At 47.9% G+C, this 16,020-nt stretch overlaps 1 protein-coding gene across 6 annotated transcripts in view; it reads right to left on the reverse strand.

The window, feature by feature from the left end:
* The window catches only part of MYOCD (myocardin), a 214,365-nt gene that overhangs the window by 75,169 nt on the left and 123,176 nt on the right, over positions 1–16,020 (reverse strand). The gene's annotated exons all lie outside the window — the stretch shown is intronic.

The raw sequence follows: 16,020 nt of genomic DNA on the forward strand, positions 1-16,020 counted from the left end.
GGGTTTCATGTATTTGCTTTATCGTACACAAGGGCAGAGATCCATTTGCAAGTGTTAAGAACCCAGAGCAGAAGGGACATTGGAATGACCTCTTTTTGGAAGAAGGGTCAAGAGCTGAAAATTACTTCTCCAGTAAGCTACAGGTAAATAATGGAAGATCTGGAAACAGCAGCCCAAGCTTCCTAGCTGGGAGAAAAATTGAATGTTTTGTTTAGAAAAAACTGGTTTGGGTTCCTTTCATTTTCTTAAGCCACCTGGAGCAACTGAGCATCCTGACACTGACTGTTTTGTCCTCAGCCCTGCAGGACACTTCAGCAGTTCCTGCATCTTGCCCCAAACCACCAATTGCCTTCAGAGAGCTCAGAAGCTCTGGGAAACTTAGAGAAAATCTGAGAGGGAGTAATTCTGTTTCATTGGTTCATGCTCCACCTAAAGCCACAGCAATATATTTCTTTGGGCTATGGGCCTTACAGTAATGTCCCAGCAAATTTTCCCCAGCAAATCCTCTAGTTTGAGGTGTGGGAAAGCACACAGTGAGCTGCAGGCACCAGAGAAACTGGAGCCTCTCTGCTGTAAGGGATCTTCCTCTGGCAACAGACCAGGGAGAGGAAAGAGAGGAGGAGATCAGACCACTGTTACTACTGGTTTCACAGAGTTAGCAGAGTCCCTGGGCCCTCGAAAAGTATGTGCACTGACCAAAGCCCCCAGCAGGAATGATTTATCTCCAAAAGGGAGTTTGTTTCTATTTGTGTTTCTCTAAAGTGGCTTTTCCACCAGACAAACTCCTTGCCTGCAGCTCTCACATGTCCAGCTGCAGCCCTGGAGGGCCTGCTGGAGGCTGTCTCCACAGCACTTGCTGCTTCTGGCTATAAATAATATTTCAGATGCCCAGGCCACACAGTCAGACTGCAGGAAAGGTCAAGCATCATCGGCACCGCCCGGAGAGATCCCTGTCCAGGGCTGCCCCGTGGCTGAGGGCTGCTGCCTGGACTGCAGCCACTGCTCCTGACCTTAGCAGGGCTGGATCTCACCAGGAATTTTCTGATGAAACAATTTATTGGAAAAATGCTGATTCATAGACATCAAAATGTTTCATGGAAATGCACCAGTTTTTATTAATTTACAAGGAAACCCAGACATTGTTTGGATGTACTAGTGACTGGTTGGCTGCCAGTATCCCATGGCTTCTAGTGTGTCTGCTTGAGGACAGCTGTGTCCTCTGGACTGCCTCAAACACAGGAGCCTGAGCACTGCTGAGGCCTCTGGTGGCCTTGCTATGATCAAGTTCTTGGCATCCCTTAAACCTCAGCAGAATGGGTGCTGCAGGGGGTTTGGGCTCCATGGCCCTTGGGGGCCACCAGGTGCTTGGGGACTGTGGGCTGCCACCATCTCTCCTCCTAGGGTAGCAGGGTAAGCTGTCTGGTCTCTTCCCAGAAATATGGATTAATTTATGGATATATGTATGGAGTTCTTTAGTTTTTTGGGGTCTTTTTTTTTCCCAAATGACAATAATCCCAGTATCCTGACACAGCCTTCCTGCTCTGGGCAAATGATATTCAACATTTCAGAGCTTTCTTGGAGCAGGAGTCCTGCTGCACCCCTCAGCCTGGTACAACAGCCCTACCTGCAGCCTGCCTGCCATATCTTGAGTTGAAAACTCCCCAAAGGACTGTTCACAATGTCTTTGCAGACACAGTGTCCTCTTACCCTCAGTCCAGCAACCTTCAATGTCTCATTTGGTGCCATAAACTCTGCATGGTCTCCCCTGAGTCACGCGAAAAATCCCCCCGTGGCTGCCCCTGTATCCACTCCCTGCTCCCGAGGAAAACCCCATTTCTGCTCAGCACCCAGCTGTGTGGAGAGCATTGGTTGGAGCTGCAGGAGCAATTGGGTGCCTGTGAAATTCCCTGTACCAAGGAGGAAAAATGAAACAAAATTTTCAGCCCTGTTCTTCCAGCTAACACTATACCAACACCTGCAGATGAAAGACTGCTGGTTCCTTCCTCCTCTGCTGAAGGACCTGGAGGGGGAAGCTCCAGTACAAGTCACCAAAAATGGAGCTGCCTTTCTGTGGTGATCTTCTAATATTGCTACTTTCTTGCAGGGCAGAAGCAGTGAATTTCATTCAGGTAACAAAACCCAGCACAAAAGACACAACAGCCCAGAGCAAGTGCAAGTCAAAGTGGAGATTTTGCACTTTCTGGAGAAAGTGAAAAGTGCAAGAAAGGGCTTCTCCTCTAAAAAACAAAGACAAATATACCTCCAGGATGTCATGCAAAGGCTGCTTGCCTCACTGCCATATTTCCAAATCCAAGAGAATTTTGCTTCTCTGGTTCTCCTTTTCTGTTTGAAAGGACACTGAGCTGCAGGTAGCCAGACCTGCCCTGAAAGGCAGCAAATGGCCTTCACCTGATCTGAAATCCAATAGAATGGACTGAGCTTGGGGTCAAATTTACCCTGTGATTTCATTCTATGGACTAATCCCTCAGTTGGGCTGGAGAGGTGTAGTTCCCATGCTGTGTTCAGGAATCTCCACACTATCACACTCCCAATTGCTCAACCCTCACCTCTGGGCCTTGGGAGCCTCTACCCAGTGGGGGTGGATGGGGAAGATTTCTTCCCCAGATCACAGCTAAAAAGACTGTTGCATGGATGTGGGAAATTGAAGTGGCTGTAGGAACATCACAGAAAAATGAAGCTGACCACAGGTTTACCACATCTGGATTGTGGTGTGCCTTGTGGGCAAAGAGAAAGGGGGAAAGCTGGTGAAACTTTGAGCTCCTGGCATCTGGAGAGGAGGAAAAATATGGGGACTAAAGGTAAGTGATAAAAGAGTATTTGTTAGAAGGAGGTTCTGAATAGATTATTGCCAAGCCAGCATTCCTGAATATATGGAGTGGGGAGCTTGTTAAACCAAAACAAAGAAAGAAATTTAGACCTGAGAGCAAGATTTGGTCTGAGGAAGGTAACATTCCCATTTGTTTCGCATGCATTGTACATGATGTTCTGGAAAGTCACAAAGAAACAAGCTTTTTTTTTTTTTTTTTTTTTTTTTTTTCCCTGACTGAATTAAAGATTAAACTCTAGATTTCTTTGGGTTTTTTAGATTGTTTTGTTTTGTTTTGTTTTTTTAATTTTCATGGAAATAAATTCAAAGTTAAAAAATGCTCTCAGTCAGCTGTAGTGTGTTATGCTATAGGTGGTTAACACACTGACAGCTTCCATGATGCTCTCTTATTTTATCAGGGCAAGCTGGTTGATGCAACCAGTGTGGGACTACCCCTTGTGCGGGGTGTTGCAAGTCTATGCAGGTGTAAGTTGTCCATCTGATCCCTCCTGTACTATCTTCTGGCTTTTACTGAGTCCCCAGCAGGATGGATGTTGGCAGGCAGCTGCCCCAGGCTGGGAGTGAAGGAAACCATGTGTAGAGGAATGTGCTCCATGCCCGTGTGGTTCTGCTCACAGCCTGAAAGGAGTCCAGGCTTGTTCTGGCATTATTGGGGGTCTTGGCAGCCAGAAAGGAGCAGTGCTAGTCTCTATTTTCCTCTGCCTTGATCTTTCCCAGACTGTCCTGGACAGGGTCTGAAAGGGGCACTGATGCTTTCCAAGCTGTAACTCAGCATCACATAGAAAAGAAAACTATTTTCAGCTGCAGAGAAGAAGAAACCAGGACCATGTTCCTGGGTAAGGAACCAGACACCTTATGTCCTTGGGTAGTTACTAATATTCACTCTTCTCTTAGAGATACTTCAGGCACCTGCTTCTTCTCTTCCCTGATAGTGTCACCCAGCCTTGCTTTTTGCTACGGAGCATGTCGACTCCTTGTTTTCTGTGGGGACACTGTGGGGATTTGAAATCATATCTTTCCTTCCTCCTGCTTAAGATGCCTGTATTTACATAACTGCTGTTGTTTTTAATTAGCATGTTTGTGGCTGGAGAGGTGCCTTTGCTTACAGTCCATTTAAGAGACTTCTTCACACAGAATGGGAGTCAGTGTGTGCCCAGGTGGCCAAGAAGGCCACCAGCCTCCTGGCCTTTATCAGGAAAAGTGTGTCCAGCAGGAGCAGGGCAGGGATTGTCCCCCTGTGCTGGGCACTGGGGAGGCTGCACCTCCAGTCCTGGGGTCAGTTCTAGACCCTCAGGACCAGAAGGACATTGAGGGGCTGGAGTGTGTCCAGAGAAGGGAATGGAGCTGGGGAAGGGGCTGGAGCACAAGTCTGCCCAGGAGCAGCTGAGGGAGCTGGGGGTGTTGATCCTGGAGCAGAGGAGGCTGAGGGGAGACCTTGTGGCTCTCTGCAACCCCCTGAGAGGAGGCTGGAGCCAGGGGGGTCGGGCTCTGCTCCCAAGGAACAAGGGATGGGAAAAGAGGAAACAGTTTCAATTTGCAGTTGGGGGATTTTATATTAGAGACTGGGAACAATTTTTTTCATGGAAAGGGTTGTCAGGCCCTGGCCCAGGCTGCTCAGGGCAGGGGTGGAATTCCCATTCCTGGAAGGGTTTCAAAGCCCTGGAGATGTGGTGCTGAGGGACACGGGACAGTGGTGGCCTTGGCAGTGCTGGGTAAGTGGTTGTACTTCCTGCTTTTAAAGGTCTTTTCCAACTAAAATGATTGTGCAATTATATGAGGAATCATTATTGCATTTCTATGAGAGCAGCAGACATGCTGTGCACAGCAAGAGGATTTGCAGTGGCTAGGGTTGAGGTCTGTAGACTCCCCCACACTGGCAGTGATGACTCTTACACTACCCTCCCAATGGCACCTCCACTGCAAGAAAACTTTCTTTTTTTATCAAATGGGAATTACAAGATTTCCAGCCTCCATGCAGTCCTTTCCATAGCTGTCCTCTGTCTCTCATCAGTGTGTTTCTTGTGAGGATCACACCCCTTGCTGCATAGTGCATCCCCAAGAAGCTGTCACATGCCCACTGGACCAACCCCCCAGAAGGGAGTAAATCTTGGGAATAATCAGTCAAGGTACAAATGAACATAATTCTGACTTCTCTTCAATAATTTGGATCTACACATCTATTGTGATATTCTCAAAGGTACTGGCACCTTAAACAGATTTTTAAAGACACAAGACTGGGATAGAGTTAAATACTTTTTATGGAGTTAAAAAATGGTAAGCAGAATATCTGGTTCTGAAAAATCTAAATTGTAGATCAGCTGGTTTAACTTTCATTTCTAGAAAAATTCTGTGAGAACTAATTGGGCCAACAAAATGCAAATGTGTAAAATCCAATCCTTCTGTGAGACTTGTGGATAGGAAAGAAGCAGTACATGTCATCCATCTTCCCTTTAACAAGGCTGTTGACACTGTCTGACATGGCATTCTCAAAAGCTTATTAGGAAAACATGGTCTGTAGGAAACAGCTCAAGTTGGTGCAAAATGCTTAGAAAGGAATGGTCAGAAAGTTTTCAGTAGGTTACTAAATGCCACAGAGTCCCCTTGTCTTCTCTGTGTCTTTCTACAACAGGGAGTAGAATATTATTCAGTTTAAGAAGAGATGAAGTTGGAAGGCGGTGGATGCAGGCAGCAGGGCAGGGCTACAGTTGGAGATGATTTTTAAAAAGAACTTAGGATGTGAGGACATTTACAGAAACAAATCCAGTAAGAATTAGTCAGGAATAGCCTATGGCACAGACACAATGAACAAAATGCTCTGCAGATGTTCTAAGGAAATAGACCTGGACAATGAGCCGGGTCAGGACCAGCAGTGTGGTGCAGTGCAGACCACAGAACACATTGCTGAAACCTCCTGCCCAGCTCAGCAGGGCCACACACTCAGCTTCAGCACTGTGGTTTGCTCCATGTCACATGGAGAGTCAATGGAGGAGAGCCCAAAGGACAGAGAGAGACACCAGAAATCTAGAAAATAAGACATTAAAAGGAAGACTCAAAGACTGAGAGTCAGTTTGAAGAAAACTGAATGAATTTAGATGAGATCCTAGGAAGAAATTCTTTGGGTGCTGAGCCCCTGGTCCAGGTTGCCCAGAGAAGCTGTGGCTGCCCCATCCCTGGCAGTGTTCCAGCCCAGGTTGGATGGGGCTTGGAGCAACCTGGGCTGGTGGGAATTAGGTGATCTTTAATGTCCCTTCCAACCAAACTGTTCTGCAATTCTGTGAGGGGAACCCTGATAAGCTTTTAACTCTAGAGAAGACTGCCATGGAAAGAAACAGAACATTTTGCTCTCTGTATCCTTATTGGGGGTAGGACTAGGAGTCCTACCCTACTAGGAGTCCAGGCTTGCACTTCAGGAAGGAGCTGCAGTGAAGATGGTTCAGGCAAGAGTTGGAATCTCTGTCAAAAGAGGTTTCTAAGAGCAGGATGTACAAAATTCTGTCAGGAATGACTGAGAGAAAGCTGCTCCCTTGGGCAGGAGGGATTTCCTCCAGATGCACCTAGCATGCCTGTATCTTTGTGTGGATTGAGAGGGGCTGTGAAATCCTTAGTTCCAGCCTCATGACAACACTGTGGTGGTTTATATCACTTGCTCCCAGAGGCATGCTCTCAGCTTTAACAGCTGAACACTGTTTCTTGTCTAGGAGGACCCTTTTCCCACAGCTCATCTCTGCTCCTGCTGTATAAGTTGTTCCTCACCCCACAGAGGTGCTTTAAGGCAAGAGACTGTGAAACCCTGGCAGACCCAACCATGAAGCACCTCGGGGGCTTAGGAGCCCTCTTTGTTGCCTCAAACATGGACCATCACAGGAGACTTTGCAAACAACCAGCCATGGGAGCTGCCTGGGTTTCTCTGGGGAAGGCAGGGGTAGCAGCAATGCAGCATCTGGGCAGAAATGGGGTCTGTGCAGCTGGGCACCCCAGCACAGCCCTGGTCATTGATTTACAGCCCTCAGCAGGCCAGAGTGAAAGCTGCCAATCACCTCTTTTACCTGGATTCAAAAGGCCATTAGACAGACCTGTGGAAGAACTGTCCCCTGAGGCCAAGCCCGGCACCCGCTGGTGCTGGGTGGGAGGGTTGGTACCACAGCCCTGGTTCCCTGCATTTCTTTTGGCTTCTGGTTCTGATGCTGGGGGGCTGAGCTGGAGCAACCTCTGCCCTGACCCAGACAGTACCATTCCTGGGTTCTTGGGCTGCATTCTCAGCTCATTCATCTAGGATGGCCACAGACCCAGGGGTTTATTACCGAACAATTGGAGGCTGGAAAGAGGACAGAAATCTTGTGCCTCGGAGTCAGGACACATCCCAGACTTGCTGCTTTCTGGATACTGTTTAGGGAAAGTCAGGAGCCTTCTTCTGCTCCAGCTCTCCCCTAGGTAAGCCAGGGTTCTGCTGTGAGAGTCAGGACAGAATTTAGCTTCAGACCTTTCTCTGCCAAACAGATTCTTCCCCGTGCTGGGCAAACAGCAGTAAAACAAACTGGCAAAGCAAATGCCATCCCGTGTGCAGAAGTGTGCTTTTACTTAACTAGCACTAAAGTTTTCAGATGCAAACAGCTTAGTGAGTTGGACAAAAGTCACGGCAATAAATGTTTCTTGCTAACTTCACCCTACAAAAATATCTTTGAATAATAGGATTGCGTTTTTCCAAAAATATTCTTTATTGATTTACAGCAGATTTAATTTACACTAAAGCACAGCACTAGAGGGCCTTCATTAATGAAATAAGACACAAAAGTCTTATTATATTAGTGATTTTCACAGAGTAACTCAGTAAGCTATTTTTAATATTCTCAGGGACGCATGCCAGAAAGATAATATTTTTATATTCTAGAGCAGAGAAATATACTTTCAGACAGTTTTGACTGACTTTAATGTGTGCTTGAATACCCCAGCATTTTTTCCATCCCTACAGAATGATGAAGGAGAGAGAAATTTTATCACTAGTAGAGAGAAACCCCCTGACACAACAAAGTCCCAGCTGCTGCAAAGTCAATGGTGTTTCCATTGTACTTCAGGGCACCAGGGAGGGTGGAAATAAAGGACCATCACTTCTCCTCCTTTGAAGGCAGTGGAACAAATCACTGCCGTGGCACTTTCATATCAGGAACACTGCACCTGACCAACCACAGGTAACTCAGTAAACACCTCCAGCCTCTTTCTGCAGCTGCCATTGAGGTGGGAAATCTGTCTCCCTGACCAGTTTCCAGACTGCATTCACTGAATTGTTTCCAGTGGAATTCTCTCCCCAGTGTCTCTCCACTATGAATTTCCTTGGTGTTACATCTCAGGGAAAGGGAGCACTAAAGCATCCCTGTCCTGAGGGATGAAGAGCATGAGTGTAGCAGCAGCTCAGAGCAGGCTGTGCACCCATGGCAGCCCCAAAGTGCAGGCGTGAGCTCAGCTTCCCTTCTGCTGGGCTGTGACTGTTCCTCTTCATGTGATACCTATTCCAGGCAGTCCCACATTGCAAAGAGCTATTTCAGTCCTAACGAGGGGCTCTTATCAACTTTCAGGCTCATTTTCAGTGGAGCACGTCTTGGCTGAGTGAACAGGATCCCAACCCACACATCAGGGGCTGCCTGAGGCTTTCAAGACCAATCAACGTTTAAATCCGCATGTCAAACCCTGGTTCAATGCTAATGAAGGAAACCTCCATCAGGGGACCTTTGGGCCTACAGTGAAGGTGCTGGTCCATCCCACTGAGAGGCCAAGGCTGCACAGAGAGAAAGGGAGGAGACACCCATTGGTGTGGGTTTTCTATCTCTCAGGTGCAGCAGTCCACGTTGGACAAACGCACCATGGAGATGTGCAGATTCAGTGCCATCCCCTCCATGATTTCAACAGCAACATCCAAGGGTTTGGTAAAATCTCCCTTTTGATTCTTTTCCCTGCTGTATCTAGTGTATGTCTTCCTCTCTTCCTCACTGCCCGTGCAGAGCTCAGCAGGGTGGCAGAGCTCCTTCCCTATGATGCTCAGCCATTATCTCTACATGACACACAGCAGGGCCTGTAGGAAGCTGAGCTGATCTGCATGGCCCTCTCCAGTCTTGCCCACAGACCTTTATGCTCAACAGATATTGCAAAGTAAGAATGAAAACAGTCAGGGCTTTAAGTAGCCAGGGATCATTTCAAATATCTGGAAGCCAATTTTCTGCTCACTCTTGCAAACTCTTTCTTTGAGCAGTGGCTATGGCAGTATAGCAGACAAGAGATATTTGCAGGGCTGGGCCTTGAATCTGAGAAACTTCCACTCATCTTCACATTCACACCCCCTTACGCTGTCCGGGTGTCATACCTGTCACAGGCATTTTAGCTGAGCTTGTCTACCACATCTGGGGGTGATGCAGAACCCTTCTGGGCTCTGCCTACCTGGGGGAACTTCTCAGCAGAACTGAAAGCATTCTTAGTCTGAAAGGAGTCTCTTGGCAGGACTCTCCTCTTTTTCCAAATGGGTGTCTATTGCAAACAGATGGTCATAATTTGGAAACCCCAAGAACCACGGGACGAGACTGTAGCATGCTTGAAAGCACCTTCAGGAATCTCTGGCAAGATCTCCAATGTGACAATGATGTTTATGGACTACATGCATCCATCAGGAAGGGATCTGTCCTGTGTATGTTAATATTAAGACTCTTCTTGTTTTGCTAACAGCTTTGTTGGTAACCATGCTCCTTCTGAGCTCTGCTCTGGTGGTTTGCAAACAGCCTTGAGTACAGAATGTGCAGTGCTTCTCCTGCTGGCTTCACGTTAGTGTCTTCTATAACTGATTTGGACAACAATACTGTAACAAATCCACAGCCACATTGGTCTCCATGCCTGCCACTATGCAGTAAACCGTGGCTACTCATAGCTGCAGGCAGAAGCAGCTCTGGCAACCCAGTGCTCATGCTACTTGGGCAGTGTCCCTCAGTCCTGAACACCCCAGAGCCAGTTCCAGACTTGCTGTGTGATCCTGCAGGCCTGCTCACTTCCAATCCCCTCACTAACATGGGGCTCATTGCCTGCTGTTAATGGGCATGCTAAAACTTTGCCAGAGTTCTGATGCCATCTCACGATAGTGCCTGCATGTCCTGGTCCTTCTTTTTCTTCTGCTCTTTAACTTTGCAGGGTAGCTGGAAACTGCTCCTTAGTGTGAGCTGTGCTGCTCAGGGTTTATATTCACATTTCCAAAGTCTTTTGCATCCTGACCAGTTCAGCCATCCTTGGCTAAACTGTGTACCACTGAGGACAATGTCTATTGTCCTGCATGCTGCTGGCTGGCTGGAGAAGTGCTTCATGTCTGGTATGAGCATTGTAGGACTGTGGTTTTGGGAGAAGCACCCATAAAAGGAACACACTGAAGTGTATTACCCCAAGCTGATGAATGCTAAAAGCAGTGTGTGCCATATCCCTAAAACCCATCTGCAATGGCAACTCTAGCCCCTGCAGGTCTCTGGGTGTTGCTGGCCTCCAGAAGTTGCAGAAAGTCCTTGGCAGAGCCATAATCAATCCTTCAGCATCAGGAAGATGGGGACAGTGAGCGCCAGGGTGGTGGCAGCTCTTGGCTTTATTCTCATGGGTGCTCACCTGCCCAGTGTAGAGTTGCAGCTGTGGTCATGATGGGCATAGCCATGAAATTTAGCTGTTGGCTCATTTTAACAAGACAGGAGTTGTCAGCCTGAAAGGCTCAGCCAGGCTCCTGTGCCCTGCCCTGTCCACCAGTGCTCAGTGAGCCCTTTCTGGGGAAGCAGTTTGGGTCTTGGTGAGCTTTTTCAGCCTCCCCTCTTCCCTGCCCCTGTAGCACATCTTCCCTCATGTGTCCCCACCTGGGATGCCCAGCAGCCTGAACCCAATGTGATGGGTGGGAGGCACAGAGAGCTGAATGCCTCCCCACCAGCACTGCCCAGACAGCCCCTTCCCTGGGCTCCTTATCCTTCACCCAGACAAAACAAGGGTGCGGCAGAGCTGGGACAAGAAGAACAGCTGCTGCTCTGTCAGGAATGAGGGTCATGAGCCCTAGCCCAGAAGATGTGAAAGTCAGCAGTGCTACAGGGTCCATGATCATAAAACACATCCCTGTCTGGAGCCTTGCAGGGGCTGACAGGATGGAAACAGTGCACCGAGTGCTGCTCAGCTACTCAGGTGCTGCTGCTGATTAATTTTTAAAAGGTCCAGTTAATTTCTGAGCCTCCATCTGTGACAGGTGGGACACTACTCCAGTTACTAAGCCTGAAAAGAGAGCTCCCTGCAGTGGTTTACATCCTTCACTGCGAAAGTCAAAAACATCATCCTGGGACACAGAGCACCAGCAGCACAACACAACAGGGCACGAGGAAATCCATAGTAGTGCCAAGAGGTTTCCCAGACCCCAACTATCCAAACATTCTCCTCCTGTAGGAGAACTCAGTGGGACAGTTTGGCAGGCTGTGCTGGGAAGGAGGGTTTGTAAAGCAGAAACCTCAGCAAGGTATGAAGAGAAGGACAGATCCTATCCCAGTCTTGTGGGTCCAGAAAAGCCCAGTGAAGCTGTACCCACACTGATCTCCTGTCCCTGAGCAGCAGAATTTATGTGGGTGGGGGAACAAGAATGAGGCTGCAGAGATTTCCCATATCCTGTGCTGCAGGAGGAACATTGGGTGTGCAGACCCAGGGCTGCAGCAGTAGCTATGGAGAGATTTTGCTGCTGCTCAGCAGCTTCAGAAGGAACAGCCTCTCCCTGCAGTGCTCTCTATGTCCAAGCCAGAAACAGGCCTGATTTGGCCCTAAATACATATATAACAAAGATGCAGCTGTGAATTTCCTCTCTTCTCATTTTAAAATATATGAGCTGGTTTGCACAAGCTCAGTATGAAGCAGCTTTTCCCATCCATGGAGCTGTTCTCCAAACACCACCCCACTGAACTACTGGGAAGCAGCCACACTGCTAAACATCTGCACAAAGGTTTTGTGCCAGATGTTACCAGAAGATGACACAGTGCTGGGTCTGGAGATGGATTCCTGGAAGTGCCATCCCTTCAAGCCTGCCCAGAATCAGCCCTGAGAAAATAAGTTCTCCAAGAAACATGGGAACAGAGCACAAGGGCTGCAATCAGACCCTGCCCATTCCCATGGGAGATTTTTCTTGTCTCACAAGCAGAGCATGAGGGTGCATGAGAGAGCACAAGGGCTGACAGAGCTATTGTGGCAGGAATGTCAGAGGAAGAATCCCCAGGCAGCCCTACAACTCTGATTAGGTCTCCCACAGGGATCTTCCTCACCATGGTAGCAGACTCTGTGTCCAGTCCACTGATCTCACTGGTGCTCCCCAGCTCTCCATGATCTCGGTGACTCCGGTGGCACTGTCAGTGCGCAAGCCTTGACCTAAGCAGCAGCACGGATTGTGCTTTCCAGGCACCCATGCCTGGACTGTCTCCACCCAGTCTCAGAATGGCCAGCATCACCACCCTGAGTGCTCAGACCTCTCTTCTGGGCTGTGCAAGTGGGTGAAACCCTGCAGTAGATGCGCACAGAAACCCTGCTCCATCCCCTCTACGGGCAAAACCAGTTGACCACCAGTATGGCCTCACCACTGAGGGTGGACCTGAGTCCACCAGGCTGCCTGGGGAGCTCCACACCCTGGTCCTGCTGGGGAGCCCCTGGTCTGAGCCTGCCCTGGTCTGAGTCTACCCACCCTCCTCATGACAGGGGACAGTCCCCAGGCACTTCACCCTGAGTCACCTCTAATGGTGGCAATTTCCATCAAGTTAGGTAAAAGAGAACCTGTGCTGCACTGCAGAGGATGCCACAAGGATTCTGTGGTTTCTCACTGCTCCTCAGAGAGCTGTGTGGAGGTGGGATGGCTGTGAGTGAGCACCCATGGGGTGGGGCAAGACCCTGGGCACGGCTCTCACAAACACTTGCACACCAGAGACGCAGACACAACGTACACGCTCCCTTTCCTTGTTGCCTCTTAATTTAAAAAGTCATTCAGAGTGAAAATATGTTTCCTCTTTGTGAATGGACAAATCTAACACAGATGCTGCATTAACTGGAAACATCTTTTGTTCCAGTGTGTTCATATATTCATTCTGTTCAAGGACAGAAGGTGCCATTTATGATCAGTTCTTCAAAGGTGCTGATCTTTACAGCTTGGTGAGCTGGTACTAAGAGCTGGAACAAATCATCTCCTGGTCCTCTCTTACCAACACTGCAAAAAGCCCAGGCTTTAGGGCTGTCAGCATCAGCAGTGAGGCACCAGTTAGAACTTGCTGATGTGGAGTGAAACTTCCTCTGTGTTGGCCTCTAACGAAGTCCGTAGTACTCTGTGCCTCCTGTGACTCCTTTGGGCTTGCTGCTCACAATGTGGGAGCACTGAGGCAACTGAGGATGGAGCAAGAGTAGGAGAAACTTTCCCAGATGTTTCTGCATAGATGTGTATTTTCCTTTTACATCTGAATTAATCTTTTGGAAGGCGTGTGAGTCTCAGCTGGAAGACTTGAAGTGCTGAAGACTGCAGAAGTCCCTAGATAAGCCACCCTAATAAACAATTTAACCTGCAGAACTATTCAAGCCTCCTTTCGAAGTCAGATTTCCTAGTAGGACAGTTCACTCATGGCCTTACTGCAATAGGTGTCTTTCCTCTTAGATTCTCCACTTGCATACGTGCACCCTTGCTCATTACCTCCTGATGCCTAATCCTTTCTGGAAACCTCCTGATCTTTTGGTGTGCGTGAGCTCCACATGCTACTGAGTCCTACAGGTTAAGAACACACAGAGCAAACATGATGTTCTGCTGGCCAAATGATGTTTTCTTTTTCATGATTTCAGGGCCACCAGTTTATCTAGTACAGATCACAGTTTCAAAAACAAGTTTCCTATGTTCAGTTGTCATTCACATGCCATCCATCAGACTTGATCATGAATTAAGAAATATGGCCTGGATTAAACTGTTCCCTTCACTCTTAGCTATAAAAGAAGAGGTGCTAAGTGCAACCTGACTGCCATGGCCTCGAGAACATGCAGATCATGAAAGTGAAATAGAAATACCCACAAATGTAAATGAGCTGAAACACAAATTCAAACTCTGCATGGAGACATCACTGCTCTTTCCCCCATGCAGTAGGGAAAGGGAAGCTTATAATCATGGATACACTTTTTTAGTTTAATCACAGGCATGGTTACAAGGGAAGGACAACAGAGCAGAGCCCAGACAGCGAGTGCCAGGGCTGGTCTGACAGTGGAGTGAGCGTACTCAGTCTCCTGGGGGCTTAGTCCTGCTGGGTGCTGAGCAATGGTCCTCATCAGTGGGGAACTCAGCTCCCCCAAACATGGACCCACTGAGGACAAGGGTACCTCAGCACTACTCTGGTTTGCAGTACCCAGGTGCACTGAACAGCAGGATGGGGTCACTTGTGGAAGCATCCCAGGACCTGGTTCACAGCACATGGAGATAGGACGAGAAGGATGGTGCCTAAATGGCTACCTATGCAGTTTGGTTTCTGAAAGAGGAAACAAAGCAGTAGCTTTGAGTCAGGGGGATACTGAAATTGCTCTTAGAAACACCTCAAAAGGTATCAGGAAAAGAAAAGGGAACAACTCACAGACTGCCTCCCTGTGAGAGGGGCAAAGGTGATTGCACAGAGTCGAGTAGAGGTTTGGTTTCTTTTAAAGACCCAGCAGCCAGGCAGGGACACCATGTGTCTGGTGAAGGAATGAGTGAGAGGAGACCACTCCAATCTCCTGGCCACCATTCTCACTCTGCATGTGATGATTGTGAACCCTGCCTGGGCCCTGCACATCCTGCACAGGGTTTCTGTGCTGGAAGAGGAATCTGGGACTTGAGATGTGAGGAAAGGAGACTCAAGGTGACTCTCAGGCTACCAGGCAGGTGACTGCAAGAGGAAAAAGTCAACCTGCCTATGAGATGCCTGCTCTCAGGATGGGCCATTTCTATCTGAACACACCCCAGTGTGTTAGAAACCGGGATAACACAGCTCCATGGTGTAACCTGCCTCTTGACAAGCCAGTTCCTTTCCTCTGCAGACTACGGCTAGCAAGGGCCAGGAGCCAAAAGCAATGCTGATCAGGAGGTGTCAGGAAATGTTTGCCATGACATTATCCTTAAAATAACCCCTGTAGATATTTTGTTCAGCAAAGAAAGGTACTGCTCAACTTCTTGGTGCACAGAGCAGCACAGATCCCCAAGGAAGAATGATGGGTCACCCTTATTAAAATGATAATTAAAATCCAGCAGGCCAGCAGTGAATGGAGGGGGACAGCACCTTGATGGGTCCAAGGCAGTCTTTGTCTTCTGCCACCACAGCTTTGGTCTCTCAGCCAGATTGTGAGGTTTGAAACAGGAGGGAAAGTGGGTTCCCCACTGCCTGTCTTAAAGAAAAAAATCGAGCCTAGGAAACAAATGAACCTCTCAGTGCCTTAAGAGACAAGTGATGTGTGCGGTGCTTGTGCACGTGAGATGCAGCTCAGAGCTCTGTTATGGAAATTTTCCTCGGTGACAAATATGTTATGAATGACTTGTCTTGAAAACATGCCAAGATGTAGGTGCTGCTATCACAGCATTCGATGACTTTCACTTACTGTGAACGTTGTTGCGATAAATCATGGAAAACCTGCCTTCTGCTATCTTTAGTCACTGCAATATTTCACTCTCACAAGTCAATCACAGCCCTAAAAATACAGTTTATATCATTGGATTCCTGGAATTCTTTTGGTTCTTACATTCTGATTTAAGTGGCATTAGAGCTGGGCTGTGCAGTTCGAGGCTGCAGGCTGACATTTCATTGCGGATTAGGTATCACCTGGGTTCAATACTACGTTTGCAATATTTATTTGATTTGGATCCTAAGGTAATTTGGAAAATCTTCCTGTAGATACACCTCTCACCTGGCCATGTGAAACAAGGGCTCGATTTTGTTTGGGACTAGACAGTAATTTAATAACAATTCCAATATAGATTTAAACTAAAACACATGCTCATCAAAAGAACTGAGTAGAGACTATGTGGGGTTTTCTCCCCAAAACCTGTGGGCATCTTACCTCTTCTAGCCTGAGTACTGGGATGCTGTGATGACTTCTAGGTCAGACAGCACTCTGCTTGTTTTTTTCTGTTTGTTTTATTTTGTTTTGTTTCACTTCTA

The sequence above is a fragment of the Heliangelus exortis genome, chromosome 20 (assembly GCF_036169615.1).
Source record: "Heliangelus exortis chromosome 20, bHelExo1.hap1, whole genome shotgun sequence".
Taxonomy (NCBI): domain Eukaryota; kingdom Metazoa; phylum Chordata; class Aves; order Apodiformes; family Trochilidae; genus Heliangelus; species Heliangelus exortis.